At 33.9% G+C, this 17,428-nt stretch overlaps 1 protein-coding gene across 1 annotated transcript in view; it reads right to left on the bottom strand.

Annotated features, from left to right (window-relative positions):
• The window catches only part of LOC144447859 (ER degradation-enhancing alpha-mannosidase-like protein 2), a 90,284-nt gene that overhangs the window by 14,626 nt on the left and 58,230 nt on the right, over window positions 1-17,428 (bottom strand). The gene's annotated exons all lie outside the window — the stretch shown is intronic.

The raw sequence follows: 17,428 nt of genomic DNA, 5'->3' as shown, positions 1-17,428 counted from the left end.
ACTTTCATCCAAATCGCAGGTAATCTGCAGCTGGCTCCAAATCTTGTTTTCCCCCCACATTTTTGCCTTGACTCAATTGAGTGTTGTACAATTTCAATAATTTGAGCAAAATACATGTTATTCAACAGCATTTACTTTTAGTTCTTCAGTTGGGTGACAGTATTAGTGAACTGAATAGAAGTAACCCTGAGATTTACAACACTTAAAGAGCTATGCCACTTTCAGGTTAATTGACTGTATTGATGCACACTTTATCATAATCTCTATTTAGAAATGGTGTTATAATCTGTATAGACTATACTGCATGGGCCTTGACATTTTAGTTCTAGATTATGTATCATTTCATATCAGATTATTTAATGATAACCTTGGCCATAAGCCTGTGATTTTTATTGCTTTCTTTGTTATTTTAGTGATATACTGTTTAGATGATGTTATTGGTAAATGTGTATCCAATCTATGATGCTTGTCAGTTTCTTTGTCATTTTTGCAATACCACTTTTTGCATATTATCAGATAGAATGGTGATTTTTTGAAACACTGAGGTATCACATATTTGTATGACCAAATAAATGGCCGACTCACTCACTCCCGTCCTTCCTCCCTCCCTCCCTTTCTCACTCGTTCAACCAACCAACCAACCGACTGATTGACTGACTGACTGACTGACTGACTGACCGGCCGACCAATTATTCAATCAATCAATTCAAAGTGGTAAGCTACAAGAATATCATGACCAAATTCACACAGTTTGGGATGTTTTCCTAACACAGTTCAATCAAGCACTTAATACCAATTAATTCCTCATAAGTTTCAAAGTCACTTTTAAGTTGATTTCATGGTCAACTTAAATTTGCATGACCAAGTAGTCGCATAAGTATTCACCAACAGAGTACCATATATGTAATTTGTCTAAAAAGCAAATTTACATTTTTATCATTACTAATTAGGCAATGAAAATTATCCACATTTCATGTCTGATCATTTCATATACTTCATTTACCAACACTAAGTTTCACCTTTCCAGGATTTTTGATTTTGAAAATGTGGTTAGAAATTCTAGGATTTAGATGACTTTACCAGGAGTGTAAACTCTGCTATGTGGTACTTAAAGGCATCAGGATTAGGATTAAACTCTAAGTGTGAGTTAAGCTGTAGAAAAGAATGACCCAGGATTGAAACATGTGCCTTTAATGATTTTAGAATGTATACCATTTTTACTATGGATTATCAATTAATTAAAGTTTTGTGTCTTAAAGTGGCCATATGGATGAAGATTTGGTATTTATTTTGGATTTTTAATATATAAAACCATTTTACTATGGCCTCCTACCTGAAAAATCAACATGAAATAACATTGACAAAGTCTGTGTTTGAAACTCAATGCATCGCAAAATGCTAAAAAATGTGTAAAAAGTTTGTTATTGTACGTACAATGACAAAGATTTTACACATTTATTATGCTTTTGCAATATATTGAGTTACAAACAAGGACTTTGGTATATGTTGTTTCACATTGATTTTTCAGATAGGAAGCCATGATAAAATTGTTGTATAAATAAGAAATCCAAAATAAATACCGAATCTTCATCCATATGGTAGCAACTCCATTGACTGTATACCATTATATAGTAATTCGCCTATCAATAAATCAAGCAATCAATTAATCAAATGTATGTGTCTTAATTAAACATTGAGAATGATAGACATTTTTTTTATTTAACTCATGGCAGAAGGTTTTCCCTTGCCAATTGACTGCATTGATGTGTTTATGCCCTTTGGTATATATATACACAGCAAGGTAAAGGCCAAACACGCAAGTCTCCAGGCGACCAGTGTCAATTACAAACACAAGACACACACAATGAAGCAATTCAAGTATTTAAATGATATGTGGACCTTGTCTTTACAGGTGAATAGATGACTGACATTGTAGTTTGTTTACTTAACTACTGGATTGGATGCAAGATAAAAGCTAAAGGTGATTGTCGGATTACATCGAAGGTTACAACAGTAATTAGGTGCCTGATATGTAACACCATTGCAGGCTGATGATTGTATTGGTAACAAAAGAGACAAACTTGTCTTTATAATACAACATAGATACGGTAGATATTCCATTTATCTAAATTGAAAGCGATGTTAATTGTTTGGATCTTATTTCTATACAATTGGCAATCTCTACTTGAATTCAAAAGAACTTGTCGAGCAAAATATGGAATTACAGCTAGTAGTATTTTATATATCTGTATATACATTTTCGATATCGGAGACATTTATGATACTCGCATAGTGACAATATCATGTTAATCTATGTATAACTTCATTCTACTGTTGTTTGAATACACCTCTTCAGTGTTGCGCAAAGGCTACTGTTGCACTCTAGAGGGCAGTGTTGATGATGTGTCACTCACACTTGACAGCCTACATGGAGAGTGGAAATGATAGACTTTCTTGTCAGTCAGTCACAGAGTATGTATTTATTTGGACTTCGTGATATAACCAACTTGCTTCACCACAAGGTAAGTGATGTTTGTTGGTTGCAAATTACACTTTTAGAGTGTTCAAAATCATTTTTGAAATTCTGAGCTTTTTGCCAATATTCATATTTATGTGTGAGTACATAACATTTGTATGGTGAAGGTTTTACATAGTCCCTTACAATTATAGGTAATCATATTCACTGTACATATCAGTGTCAAAAGACCAGGTTAACAAAACTATAAAATACTCACAATTATCATTGTATATCTCGTTTAATTCTCATAACTGTGATATCCATTCCTTGTAAAATAACAAGTCGGAGAGTAAACTTTAAAAATTCAAACTTCAAAGTTCTCTCTGCATGTATGCTTTTTGTCATTTTAATTAGTACTTTTCCTTTTATTCATGTATCTTAATAATATTGTCACATCTGTACGACAGCTGCCTTAGTCAGGCGTCGAGATGTATTTCAATACATCCCTTCAAATTCTACCTTCAGTGGCTGTCCTTTTTTATTCATCTAGCTATTACTGTGCTATTAGTATTCACGCTGTGAAGTGTCCTCCAGTGCCTATATTTCACAATTGTATATAAAGAATTGATATCCTTTCACTACAACCATCATTATAGTTATATTGTTAATCTGAGGAAGGCTGGATTTCTTGCTTTCTGTAAATACAAAGTCATGTATTGTAGCTTTAGAGACTATGTTTGTCATCTTACTTATCGATTTTGTGACCACACCCGGCTTATTACGGTGTATGGTGTTTAAGGTATATGGTAAACAGTGCATTTGCTAAGGGTAGTACTAAAAATAGATAAACTCAACGTGAGTTTCGTGGTCATTTTACCAAGGTTTCCTACCAGTGTTTTTGCTAAGGGTAGTAAGTTTGGTAAAATCTACCCCGAGTTCTCATTTATTTTACTAAGGGTTCACTACCAGTACCAGTGTTTTTTGTTAAGAGTGGTCAGTATGTCAGATCTATGTGAGTTTCCTCTTACCAGGGTTTCCTACCACTGTTTTTGTTAAGAGTAGTAATTAGGTAAAATCTTTATCTGAGTTCCCTAGTCTCTTTACCAGGGTTCCCCCTACCAGAGGCTTGTTAAGGGTGGTAAGAAGGTAAAATCTACCTGAGTTCAGCATTCACTTAATTTACGAGTTCCATATCAGACTGAGTGTTTTTGTTAAGTAGAATCTAACTGAGTTCCCTAGTAGTTTTACTAACGGTTCCTTACCAGTGTTTTGTTAAGGGCAATACGTAGGTAAAAATCTACCTGAGTTCCCAAGTCCTGTTACCAGGGTTCCCTATCAGTGTTCTTGTTAAGGGTTCTAAGTAGGTAAAATCAACCCGAGTTCCTGAGTCATTTTACCAGGGTTCCATACCGATGATTTTGTTGCAGATGGTAAGTGCGTCTAATAGGGAACTTGGAAACCCGCCATGTTGAATGTTGCATCATGGGAAATATGATAATAAGTACTAATCAATTAGTATTGTAAACAATGTTGATACATTGTTTGTAACCACAACTGATCAATTCATAGTTAGTTACCCTGATCATTGTGGGGGGTTAATTTTATCAGTAGCTCCAGATTAGGTATTACACGATAACCACAGATAATCCCATAGTCCTTTGCATCTAAGCATGCTCAGTCTGGATTGCAAGATCCCTATTGACCTGCATTACCCAGTCATTTTACTGAGGGTTCCTTACCAGTGTTTTTTGTTAGGCCTGTATCAATGCTAACTTTCTGGCTTATTCAAATTACTCATGAATTTGGCCAAAAGACTTTAAGTAGTTTCCTATGTTTTTTGTTATAGTTGCTTTTGTATGTTAAAATGCTGTGGTTTTTTGGCTGACATAAAAATGTCTGCTTTCCATGAGCTCTGTCATAGTTGATGGGATTAACATTCATATTTCGTTACACAGTGTACATACATTTGTACTCCCTATATTACATGTAGATACTTATCTATCTAGAACCTCCCCCATCCATCCCACCCCCTTCCAAGAAAGAACCCCTCCAGATGTATTCATTTAGATACACCCAGATCCTTCTTGTAACTTCCAAGGGTGTTTTTTTTATTAAAATGACATTTTTCATCTACATATATATGCATACATGTCTGTTAATTGTAACTTATAGACATCAATCCTGCTAAATTTTGCTGCTGTACGTTATAATGCGCAAGCCTGAGGAGGATGAGAGAGCTCCTAAAAGTGATGAGCTCACTTATGAAAGAATCGTAGAGTGGATGCTGAACACTTAATAGACATGTACGTGTATACACAGCTGCTATAAAATCCCACAGCAATGTACCACGCTGTTTGTACACTGTCTCTTTGACAGAACATCATGTTTCAAATCCTAATGTAACAACACTGAATTGAAATATTCATTTACATTGAAAAAAATGTTCACCAACATCCAAGCATGTAACCATGTTCAGAAGGAGTTTCAGAAAATCTACACTCATCAGTATTTAGGTATTTTGATTAAAAAAATCACATCTTTTGAACCAATACATAATTATGTCTTATGGTGTGATTATAGTACTTTTAACACTTTCCTTAAACTAAACATACGATCAATTTGAAAGTAACTCAGAACAGTCCCTATCTAAGCACTGTGACTGACATAGTAGTAATTTATGGCAGATAAATATACAAACACAATGTCAGGTGTGACAGGAGTACACACACACACACACACACAGACATACATACATAGACATAGACGTACATAGACAGACAGACAGACAGACAGACATTAAAATAATCACTTACACTTGTACCATCTCTACATAAAATTTGAATCTCGAGTTCATTTCCGAGTTCATTACAAAGTAGGACAGAATTTGGATTAAAAACAGATGGAATAATACATGTACTGTTTTAGAAATGTCACAACACACACATACACGTTCCCTGCTAAGTGATAATAACGATGAGAAAGGACGAGAACATGGTGTATTCATGATGCCCAGTAGGTTTTTCCAAGAATAATTTCCTTTCTCTTTAGCCTTCCAATGTCCTTCATTACCAGTGATCCTACAAATCTATGAACATGTCTCAGTTAGTGAAGAGAGCTAGTTGTAGACAAATGCCATCGACCAGATCTAAAGTCCGATAAAAACTGGATCTCAAACACTTCCTAATTGAATTTTTATGAATACGCTGACATCTTCATTGAATGTTTTCCATGTACATACTCTACATGTATGCATCAGGTGTATGCATTCAAACAGAAAATACAGGCTTAATTTTCTGTTTGGTCTAATACTCAGAAGAATGTACTGGTAAATTGACGTCATAGGTTGACATGCTATGCTGTGATAGCCTACACCTGTAGACTTCAGGACTATATCCTTACTACACTATTCTGCTATCCTAACTGACATTTTGAATTTTCGTTCGTCCTCTAGTCTACTCTGACTCCTATGTCAGGCTGCTATTACAGCTAAAATATCGAGGGATCGCCAAACGATTGTGTGTGTGTGTCTGTGTATCAGTACGACTGTGCAACTGTGCGTATCATACACATTTTATGTTCCCCAAGAACAATTTAGTTAGATAAGAAACAGCTTTCCCACAGACCACTCATTACAACTATTAAAACAACATCACACTCCTGCCGACAAGCAGGCACTGTATGTGCACACACACAAATATTACTTGTAACTTTGGATCAATGTCAAAATCTGAGCCTGCAATGTGATGACTTTCAATAGCTTGTTTTTTCCAAGGACGATGTTGTGTGTGTGTCTGTGTATCAGTAGGGGTCGGATGATGTTGTCTATATTTGTATTGAGTGGTCTGTGGGAAGCCTGTTTCTTATCGATCTAAATTGTTCTTAGGGAACCTAAAATGTGTATGATACGCAGAGTCGTTCGGTGATCCCTCAATGTTTTAGCTGCAAGTCATGCCAAGCATACACATAATGTGTTAAAAACAATTGCCTAAATTTGAATAGAATTTGATATACGTGGGTCGAATGGGTCACATTTCCAATATACCAATTTAAATATGTTTAATTATGGGCCGGAAATATTATCAGATTATGACTTATTACTTAAAAATAGAGTTGCAGGATGAAAAGGTTAATGACAAGGTGAACTATGAGTTGCCTACTGGGAGTGTATGAAATTGATTCAATCATCAATAACATCATTTTTGTACTGTAAAATAATTTAGATATTATTGAACCTTATTACAGAAAATGATTCTGATACAATTGAAGGCACTTATCAACACAGTTTTAAAATGATGGTTTAAGGCAGTTATTGTCAACCGCGTAAAAAAAATCATTAGGGCAGCTTGTGCCAATTTTAAGACATGGAATATATCCACGTTGACTGGTAATAACCTGTGATCTAAATACCCTGAAAATAGACTGCCAAGATCAGTGATAAAAATGCAGTGCTGCACCCCCATCCGTATCCTTTTTTCCTCGGTTTATGAACTCGAGAAAATTACGAGTTAGTTATAATGCATTCTATTATACTCAGAATTGCAATGAATCACACGGTAAGTAGAATACAGTTTTGGTGTAATTTCAAGCAATTGAAAACAGAATTGTAATCATACTAAAATGTCCTTAAGTATGTCACAAATCTCTGTTAATTGGTCTCATGGTGAGATTGTGACTTGAAAGAAATAATTTCTTTTTGGAACGTTGTGTAGAAAGCACCAAATTCATGACTATTAAGTTGACCCTGTCCACTCTGTGAATCAGCATTAGAACTGTTACAGCATATGTACGAGTAATTGTAATGACCTTCAAGTATTGTCACTTGAAGAGAACAGAAGCACAATGTATACTGTAGTGTCCTTATAATAAACCTGTCGGGGACATCAAATGCACTACATTGAAGAGTTTAATAACGATCTCAGTAATGGTATTGATAAAATACAAAAATTCTGTACAACATTTACTACAAAAATAACTTAAAAACACACAAATTGAGCTTCTATGTTTTGGGATGTATTTTTTCTGCATATTAATAGGTACTCACAGTATTCTACTTACTGATGTATACTTAGTCATCACTTGCGATTAACTGAACTCAAACTTTGTATCAGGATATACCTTATAAACAATCTAATGATATAATTTATTAATATGTATCAAAATATGTATAGGAACTCTACTATGCAATCAACAGTTCTAACAATACCAGAACAAAAATGTAATGTAATTTGAGGCATGCATTGACATTAACATCATACTAGAATAGCTTAACCAAAGTATTTTCACTTGAGTAAAAAGCTTATAAATTCAGCTTGTGACACTTTAAAGTTTAAATGCAGACATCATCATAAAGTATGAAATAGCAATAACAATGTGTTTCACTTGTTTGTAGCATTTATACAAATTAACACTGTCCCAATTACTTTCATTATAAGACTAGCATGAGGCCTGTCTTACTTCGAAGTCAATTTGTAACAATCTTGGTCTGCCAACAGAGTAAAATGTACATTAAGTTAAAGTTGTAGAAATCAGAACTGTAATTATGTGTAGCTTTCAATGAGATCAAGTTTAATGACATCTATGTTGACATTCTAGTCACTTATGATTTACTTCCTCTGTACTGTTATCAATGTTCGATACCGATTGCTAGTATTCACATGCAAACATGCATGCATATAACACTCCACGTGACGAAGTCCTGATAAAAAAAAAACCCTGCAGAAAACAATTATATCTTGGCTCATTACCTCTAAAACTTCCTTCATTTGACAAAAAGACATGACATGTGACTTTGAGTGACACATCATTATTTACATACATGTACAATTAGTCACAAATACGACATGCCATGGTTTATGAAACCATTAAAGGTTTATTTCATATAGGATGCTAGTCAAGTATTACATTCTTAAGAAATACATCAATTTCCTTTGCTATTCACAAACCGAATCTGACATAGAGAATACATCAAGCTTTCTTTTATTTACGCTTTATTTCCTAAATGTATCTTGTCGTTTGCTAAATGGATATTATTATCTGTCTGATCACTTCTTCCTAGGAACAACAAACACAAAAACAAGCGACAAACAATATATGGAGAAAATGAAGTTAAACATGAATGAAATCTAATCACATACATGTACCTACATGTACATCACATTGCTCAAAAAACGATTCAAAAGTCTTTGAGAAAAAGCATCACAATAACTTTAGAAAGTAAATGAAAAATAGTGATGGATTTTGGCCATATCTTAATAATCTGGATCATACTCATAGTAAATAGCTATTATTGACTGAATCATTATAGACTGGGTACAAGCCTAACGATGTTACCTTCAATGGGTATGTAAGTTGACAAAATCAATTTTTTTCAAAAATAATTTAATAGAAACGTTGAATTTGTTTGACGATTTTAAATGTCAAATGAACAGTTCTCTAACATACTAAACTAGTCTCCGTTTCTGGATAATGATCAACAAGAAATTGACATGTAAGTTTAAAATAACGAAAACTTCAATTTCATCAAATTGTGCTATATGCACACGACTCAGTAACATCGAATACACAACTGTCAGATGTGTTCAAGCCAATTCACTTCTCAAATTCCAAATTATATTTAGAAAGTCTGACTGGTTTGTTACTTTATACTGAGTGTATTACATATCAGATCGCTGAGATTATAGGTATAATTTTGCTATTTATACATCTCCTGCCCTGATATGTAGAAGTTAGTGAGGAAAATGTGGGTAAACCATGGATATAGAATGCCAGTCCATAGGAGTGCAAAAGTAATGAATGAGTACAATCCCGATAAGTAAATTCAATCCTGCCATTTCAAATGATTATTCTTTAACAAAGAATACATAAAATGTCGATCCCATCTACTTGTATGAATTGAAATGCTTATTGCCATCCTGCCCAGTGTGCCTACCGCTACTTGATGTGCCACTGGTACATACAAATTCATTGTGATCCAATAAAATTTAGTGTTCCCCTATATGTTCCCCTAAAATACTTTGTCATTTATTACAAGGCACACTGATCCTCTCCTCAATATGACAAAATATTCCTTTTGACATGCCGAATGATTATTTTCACAGTTTTCAAAAGCTTTCAAAAACAGGCCATCGATATCCTGTCCATGGTATGTGAAAATGTTCCATTTGATATAATGTAATTGTACATCTCCTATGAATCTTTTAAACTGAAACTCAACTTGTGGTTTTCAAAACTATTCTACCAAGATAAAATCAGTTCTCACAGTTTGATTTTTAGCTGGATACATATATGTTCATTTGAACCTCCTGTATCTCAAGGTTTGATTCCTTCCCTTTCACCCCTGAGTAATTCTGTTGGTATTTATCAATTTTTTATTGTTTAAAGGATCCTATATAATCCAATATTTCTGAAAAGAGTTTTAGGATTTTAAATGCACTATATATAAGAAATGTGAATCAGATTAGATTAGATTAGATTAGATTACACTGAGACTGGATCATAATTTAAATTGGATGTGAAAACAGCCATCTAGCACATGGCAGTTGAGCGACAGAAAAAGTTGGTCTTCAACATCTGATCCTTACAGCTCTACTGATAAGATAGAATTAATCCAAGACTGTGATTCTAACATGATGGTTTACAGAGTGAAACATATCATTTATGTAATGGATCTGCAATTTGTATTTATCTAATTTCTAAAGCTAAATGTTTAAATTAAAAATACGATCTCATAAATAATGCTATGACAAAATGTTATATGGGCTCTCTTTTATAAAGGCTATGTTATTTGTGGCATTCAAAATGACTCCATTTTTTATTCCTAATTTTTGTTGAATATATTCTCCGTAACTGTATTCTGCTCATGTGACTTATTTACATCCAAATCTGAGATTGACCGATTAACCAAATCATTGAAAAGGTGAAAGGTGAAAACAATACCGAAATCTACAAAAATTCATTCATACCAAGGACCATAATAGATTGGAATGCACCACCAGAGTCCACTGTAATGTGTAAATCACCAGAACAATTTAATTCCGCATTGTCATCACTCTGTGATCCGCGTGATTAAAACTAACAAAGTGCGCACATCCCCCCTGGAGGATTTTTGCTCAATTGTGAATCAGTCTCCAGTATTCAAACAGATACAGAATAATAAATTGAAAAGAAAATTAATACTTTCATTTATCCTTTATAAATCACAATATATAATATTGAGTGGGAAGAAGTTACGTTAGTAATATATGTAAATGTCAAACATGCTTATCCAGTGCAAGGATTGCATTTTATATTCAATTCCATGCAATTATCACGCTACACACACTACCTGAAAGTGTGGTACAGTACAAATTTTGAAAAAACAAAATGAAATATAAAAGGTTCACGATTGATAAAAGGTATATACAAAATATGTAATATGCTGCACGATTCTTGTCAGATCCTAAATTCAAAATTATCCTGACAAATCTTTCAAGCAGTTGAAAATGACTAATTGTTCTCCGATTACATTTAATGCAGCTAAAGTTGATATGCCCAGGGCTTGTTACTCAGTCTCAAAGAAGCGTCCTTGCCTGATATCCTTAAGCTACTTACCATTTTGAGATGAAAATCGTTAGCTACTTACAATTAAAAAATGATTTGACAGTTTATGTCTACTTCTTTTGCAATGAATCCCTTTGATGTCAGCAGTTTTCCATTTAAGCAAGTAACGATGTCAAGTAGCTTTCCATATGCACTCAGCATGTGTCCTCTATGATACAGCCAATTAACAGTAACTATTTCTTGTTACTGTTCCTTGTATATGACCGAGGTGAAAGCATACTTCAGGTAAATATAACTTTTTAAATGTTCAGTACTGTTTGAAGGTTAAAAAAAAATATAGCACCAATGGTGTTGTAGCGCAACTGTAAAATACATATTTTATACCTATCGGTAATTTGCTTATCACTGACAGGATCATTATGTTATGAAAAATTCTTAATCTAGATATCACTAACAAATAGGCTGACTTAACGGTTATCAAAGTTAAAGTGACAAGCCCATTTTACTAGCAGGCATTTTATTTGCCAATATTGAAACTAGTTTCTAGTCTTAGCTGCTGTAGATGAATGCATTAATGTGTCCATCTACAGTTCAGCTAAGACTAGAAGCTAGATATAAAGTTCGTCCACAAGGTCATAATAATTACCCAAATTTACCCAAAATTGCAAAGCAGATGAATTCATATTTATCATTTACTTGACATTTTATCTCTATGGCATGGATGTTCATCAAGTAAATACAACCTTGTTTTATAATTTAGTCCTCTATGAAAGACATGGCTCTTCTGAGTTCCCAATGGAATACAGTTATTTTCTTAACTGCACAAATTACATTAATCATAACCTTAAATAATCAATCTACTTTATTAAAAGTCAAGTGATGTAAATTTCCCGGGAGAGCGTTAGTCACTGGAAAAGTGGTTGTGAGTTCATAGATTCCATACTACATTGCAATTCTTATTTATGATAACAGTAGCAGGCTTTAGTCTTTTGGCACTGCAGGAGCATGTTTAGATAATTATGTTTACCATAAAACAATAAAGAGATTGTGGTAACTACATGCAAATGATGTGTGGTGTCATTCCTGCAAGGTTTCCCAACAAATCCTTGTAGGAAATCACAAAAAAGGCAGAACACTTGAACATGTGAGTGCATTAGGGCTCCTTTCATACAAGATTCAAAAGTTGAACGTTACTGAGATATGATTGTATTTTCAACACCCACCATCATAATAAGTTGAACGCAATAATCAATACAAGCTGAATTAAGTCTGACTGGATGATTTCCAGATGATTTCATATTTCCATGGTTCAGTGATTTGGTAAGATGAGGAAACCATTAAAAGAGAATGACGGAAATCAGGTAATTCTGGCCTACATGTACTTCGGAAATTCTAATGCAGTGAGTGTATTGCACCATCATAATTGAGGTGGAGAGATAAGAAAAACTCAGCTAGGTAGATTCTACCTACTTGATTTTTTTGTATCTTCAGTCAGTGATTTTGCTAAGGTGAGGGGACCCTACATGCATGTAGTTATAGAATGCAGGAAATCAAGTAACACTGGCCTTGTTCAGACATTCTAATACAGTGGCCATTGCACTGTAATTGAGGTGGGGAAAGACTCAGGTAAATTTTACCTACTTATACCACCATTAACAAGACACTAATTGACAAGTAGCTACTATATATACCAGTAGATATAGACTTTGATGTACATGATGATGTGCATGTGAAAAATCATCAAATTGAAGAAAAAAGTACAACTGCAATCATTGTATTTTGCCAATTAGAATCTCCTCAGGGTATAATACATACACTCTGCACAAGGTCACACTTCTACATTTGTATAATCAAATTTTAAAAGTGCACAGTAAAAGAAACTTTGAATGTCAAATAATATCTTATCAGTATCACTCTCAGTATTGTTGTAACATCGATAATAATGACACTTGATCATGAAGTACGTTTTGATCATGCCAGCTTAAAAAAATAGTTTACTCAAAATAATACTACATGAGTGTATTTAGTGCTTAATTCATATCATAGGAGTGATTGAATCACTGACAGCATTATGCTGAAGCTATAATTTTAATACATGTATAGCTATTGCTCAAGAAGTGGAGCATACTGTACTTTATGATCACTGAATGGCACTTTCTGAACCATTACCAATATCACACTGTTCGGAAGAGAACCCAAAGTTCAAGGAAAACAGTACTTCCTAGTGGGGCATTATAATAATGCATTATAACACTGTCTAATAAGTTTTTACACTTACTGCACATGAATAGAATCAATACACTGAATATAATCTCTATACCAAAAAGATATTCAGTATACCATGCATACAGATAAACTGCTTTGTGTGCTATATTCACTTTGCAAATGGGCAATTACCTACTTTAATTCTTTGTTCACAAATGTCAATGTTCTCTACAAAGTTGGCTACAATGTTGTATTTTAACAAAATGAGAGGATACTATTATTGTTGTATTGTTGCATATTCATTATGTACAGGGATATGGTTGTATAAATCATGAAATGAAAGTAGGAAAGGAAATAAAAATATGCACCCTTTTCTTACTCTTTCATTTCTATAATCAGATTTAACATAATGTTAAGTTATTGTGACAAATTTGGTCAATGATCTTGAAACATTCATGGAACGTGACAAAAAAAAATTGATTTTGGTTTCAATAGCCTGACAAACAGGAGGATGGCATTTACTTGCAGTTACACTTGCGACTGAAATTGGTCTAGCTATATAAAAAAAAAACAATATCTATAATGAGCAAGTATTCAGTCTTGCCTCAATACCTAATTATGGTACATTAGAATTAGCTGGCAAACAGCATGAAAAGTTGTACTGTATCCTGACAATTCTCTTACGGAACATCCAGCTGACTCTAAAAGGTTTCCAGAACACCAGGTATAGGCATTCAGATGATAAAAGTACAGTCATCCTCCTACCTGTACAAGCATAAATAACAGTCACATCTCTCTTACCTAGCCATGTACACAGCGCATGTCCATCCACAGCCATAGAGTCCTACATTCATCCTCAATTTAAATAAGTCACATCTTTCTATTACCTATCCAGATACATGTACATGAAAATTACAATCGCATTGTCCCAAACTTATCCTCTTGAATTTGAATCAGTCACATTTCCCTACAGCTATTAACCTATGTTTATAACAGTCACATCTCCGTATAGCTTATCACTCTATGTACAATGTACACCAGTCACATCTCCTCATAGCTTATCTTCCTATCCTATGTTATATGTCACACTCGCATCCCCCAACACTCACATTTCCCTATGTACATCATAAGTTGTATATCCATACAGCTATCTTCCTATGTACATGTACATTAATCAAACTCACATCTCCACTCACATCTGCCTATAGTTATTTTCGTGTACATTAAACTCCTATCTCCCTGCAGCTATCAACCCATGTACATCAGTACCCCCTAAAGCATAATCAACCCATGTGATTAGTCTCATATGCCTACACTCATATACATGTACACACGTTACATCTTCTTTGCACAACCTAATATAAGTACATCACAGTCACATCTCCCTCCAACTATCATGCTATTATCACAGTCACATTACATCATACATGTACTATACATCTATCTTCATATTTATGTCAGTCACATCTCCCTACAGCTATCATGCTATTATCAGTCACATTACATGTACTCTATAGCTATCTTCATATTTATGTCACAGTCACATCTCCCTGCAGCTATCATCAGTCACATTACATGTACTCTACAGCTATCTTCATATAAAAAAATTACGTCACAGTCACATCTCCCTCCGTATAGTTATCCTCCTATGTACATCACAGTCACATTTCCATACAGCTATCAACCCATGTACATGTACATCACATCTCCATACAGCTAATTCACATGTACATGACAGTCACATCCCCACACAGCTATGCTCCTATCTACATCACACTCACATCTCCCTTCAACAGTCTCGTATTCCTCCAATGACTCTTTCTGGGTATACATGTATCACAGCAACATTTCTCAGTGGCTCTATGTGATCATCTTATGCTTCAATACTTCTAAGTCCTTTATAATCCTACAATCATTTTTTTTATTTCCCCAAGTCATAAGATTTGTAGCAGCAACCCATCATATCAGGGGAGATAATCTAGTGACTATACATCATACACGTTTTTTTTTGTTTTTTTTTACACAACTAGTATTGACTTACAATTAGCTTCATTCAGGACAATTAATTATAAAAATAGGAGCTTTCATTGCCATCGATATCACTTCTTGATGGGCATAAGTTCAATTACTGAACTTGACAAAAGTATGCCTTTGTCATTTCAATATTAACGGTTAATGGGAGGAACTTATCACACACTCCCACGCACCAGTCTCATCAGCAAGATTAGTTTCAACTTCTCGATAATCATAAAATGTCAACCTTGTATACAGCAGATACATTGGAAAGTTAATAGTGCCTCTAGGTTGTCTGATCCAGTACGCTCTGTAGTTGCCGAGTTTTCTAGGGGCATCTAAACTATAGATACATTAACAATTTAAGAATACATTGATTGTAACAACTTGAGTCCAACGGAGCTATTTTTATCAACATTGTGCCGAGGCATCAAACATTATTAGGTCCTCAATGCTTGAAAGATATCGGGCAATTTGCAATATGAATGTTAGAGTTAAACTCCAGTGAAAATTATGGCAAAAGTTAAGTTTATGCCCTGGTGTTCTTCTATGTCAGTAATAGAGCACATGTGTATACAAACATACCATTCCAGAAAATAAACATTGTTTGTAAGAGCAAAAGTTAACAAAGTCCTGTATTTTGAATTTAGATGGTTTCCATTTGACAAACTCCAGTTTAATACTGTACATAATTGATGTACATGTTAATTGATGCCTGACATTCTTCAGAGTTAATTAGTGAAACAGTTGAAATGTAACACACATTTGTATTTCAGATAATAAACATGTTTTAAGTAGCAAACATTTCAGGACTCCTGTATGATAAAAGGTTACTTGAATTTAGATGGTTTCTAAACCATTTTCGAGCATGTTACTGAACGACTAACCCCAGTAAATTGTAAAATCACTGTTAGTATACTTAAAGTGGCCATATGGATGAGAATTTGGTATTTATTTTGGATTTTTATTAGATAAAACAGCTTCACTATGTTTTTCTACTTGAAAAAATAATGTGAAATAACATATACCAAGTCCGTGTTCACATCTCAATAAACAGCAAAACACTAAACAATGTATAAAATGTTTGTTATTGTACGTACAATAACAAACTTTTTGCATCTTTTTGCAATGTATTGAGTTATGAACATGGACTTGCTATATGTTCTTTCGCTTTATTTTTTCAAGTAGAAAAACATAGTGAAGCTGTTTTATCAAATAAAAATCCAAAATAAATACCAAATTCTCATCCATATGGCCACTTTAATGTTTTTATATGTTTGATACCAATAAAATTTGGTTCAGTTGCCATCTAAACGTCATATTTTCTCTGCAAAGTTGTATAGCATAATGTTTGTCTGACATCTCCTGACCCGATAACTGTGAATTTGCAATAAAAACATGTCAATTCTTTGGAAAAACAAAGTACTGATTTAAGAAATACTCTTACAGTGACAGTCTTTGAAAGTGCACCTCCAGCATTATTCCCACATGGGCAGAAAGCAGCAATTCTGAGAATGGTAGCCAGCTGAGATAAAAGCATACCTAATGTGCATGGGAGGATGACAGCCGAATGTAGGTACACTACTAATAGATATCTTCATTAGAAGACATTTAACATGCAAGTCTAGTTTAAGTCAGAAATGTGTTTATCGCATCACTGGTGCATCGTAATAATTCCGACACTTTGAAATACCTGCTATGTAATACTATCACATTTTGCACTACCCTGACTCGCCAGATTTCAAAATTGTATCAAGGCAATTTTTGAAGCTTAGAAATAACATGACAAAGGAGACTTGGATCATATGACTATTAGGAAAACCAATGACACACAAAACTTGTAGTAATGTATATCACCACATGATTTTCAATGTCTTTCCAAATCTCAAAGTACATGTACGTGTAGAGATTTCATATGAAAATGACATTGAAGATTATGAAATATCCTCCGACATACGATAAGAGCACTTCTATTTACTTGATAATCCTTTAAGATATTAAGAAGAAAGCCTTGGAGTGATATGATTTTGTCCATTTGTTTCAATTTTATATGATTAGTGATTTCGTAAATATCTCTAAAATGGCCCCAAGCACTTTTTCAAGAATTCATCATCGAGATTATAGTATATATTGTCTGTGACATTGAGAAATTTAATTTACTTTATGTTCTAATACTGTTGTTCTCAAACCTTTTACATAAACACTTGAGACCTA

Source organism: Glandiceps talaboti, chromosome 16 (genome assembly GCF_964340395.1).
Source record: "Glandiceps talaboti chromosome 16, keGlaTala1.1, whole genome shotgun sequence".
In the NCBI taxonomy this organism is placed as follows: Eukaryota; Metazoa; Hemichordata; class Enteropneusta; family Spengelidae; genus Glandiceps; species Glandiceps talaboti.
Note: the sequence above shows the minus strand (reverse complement) of the source record. Positions and strands in the feature narration are given on the sequence as shown.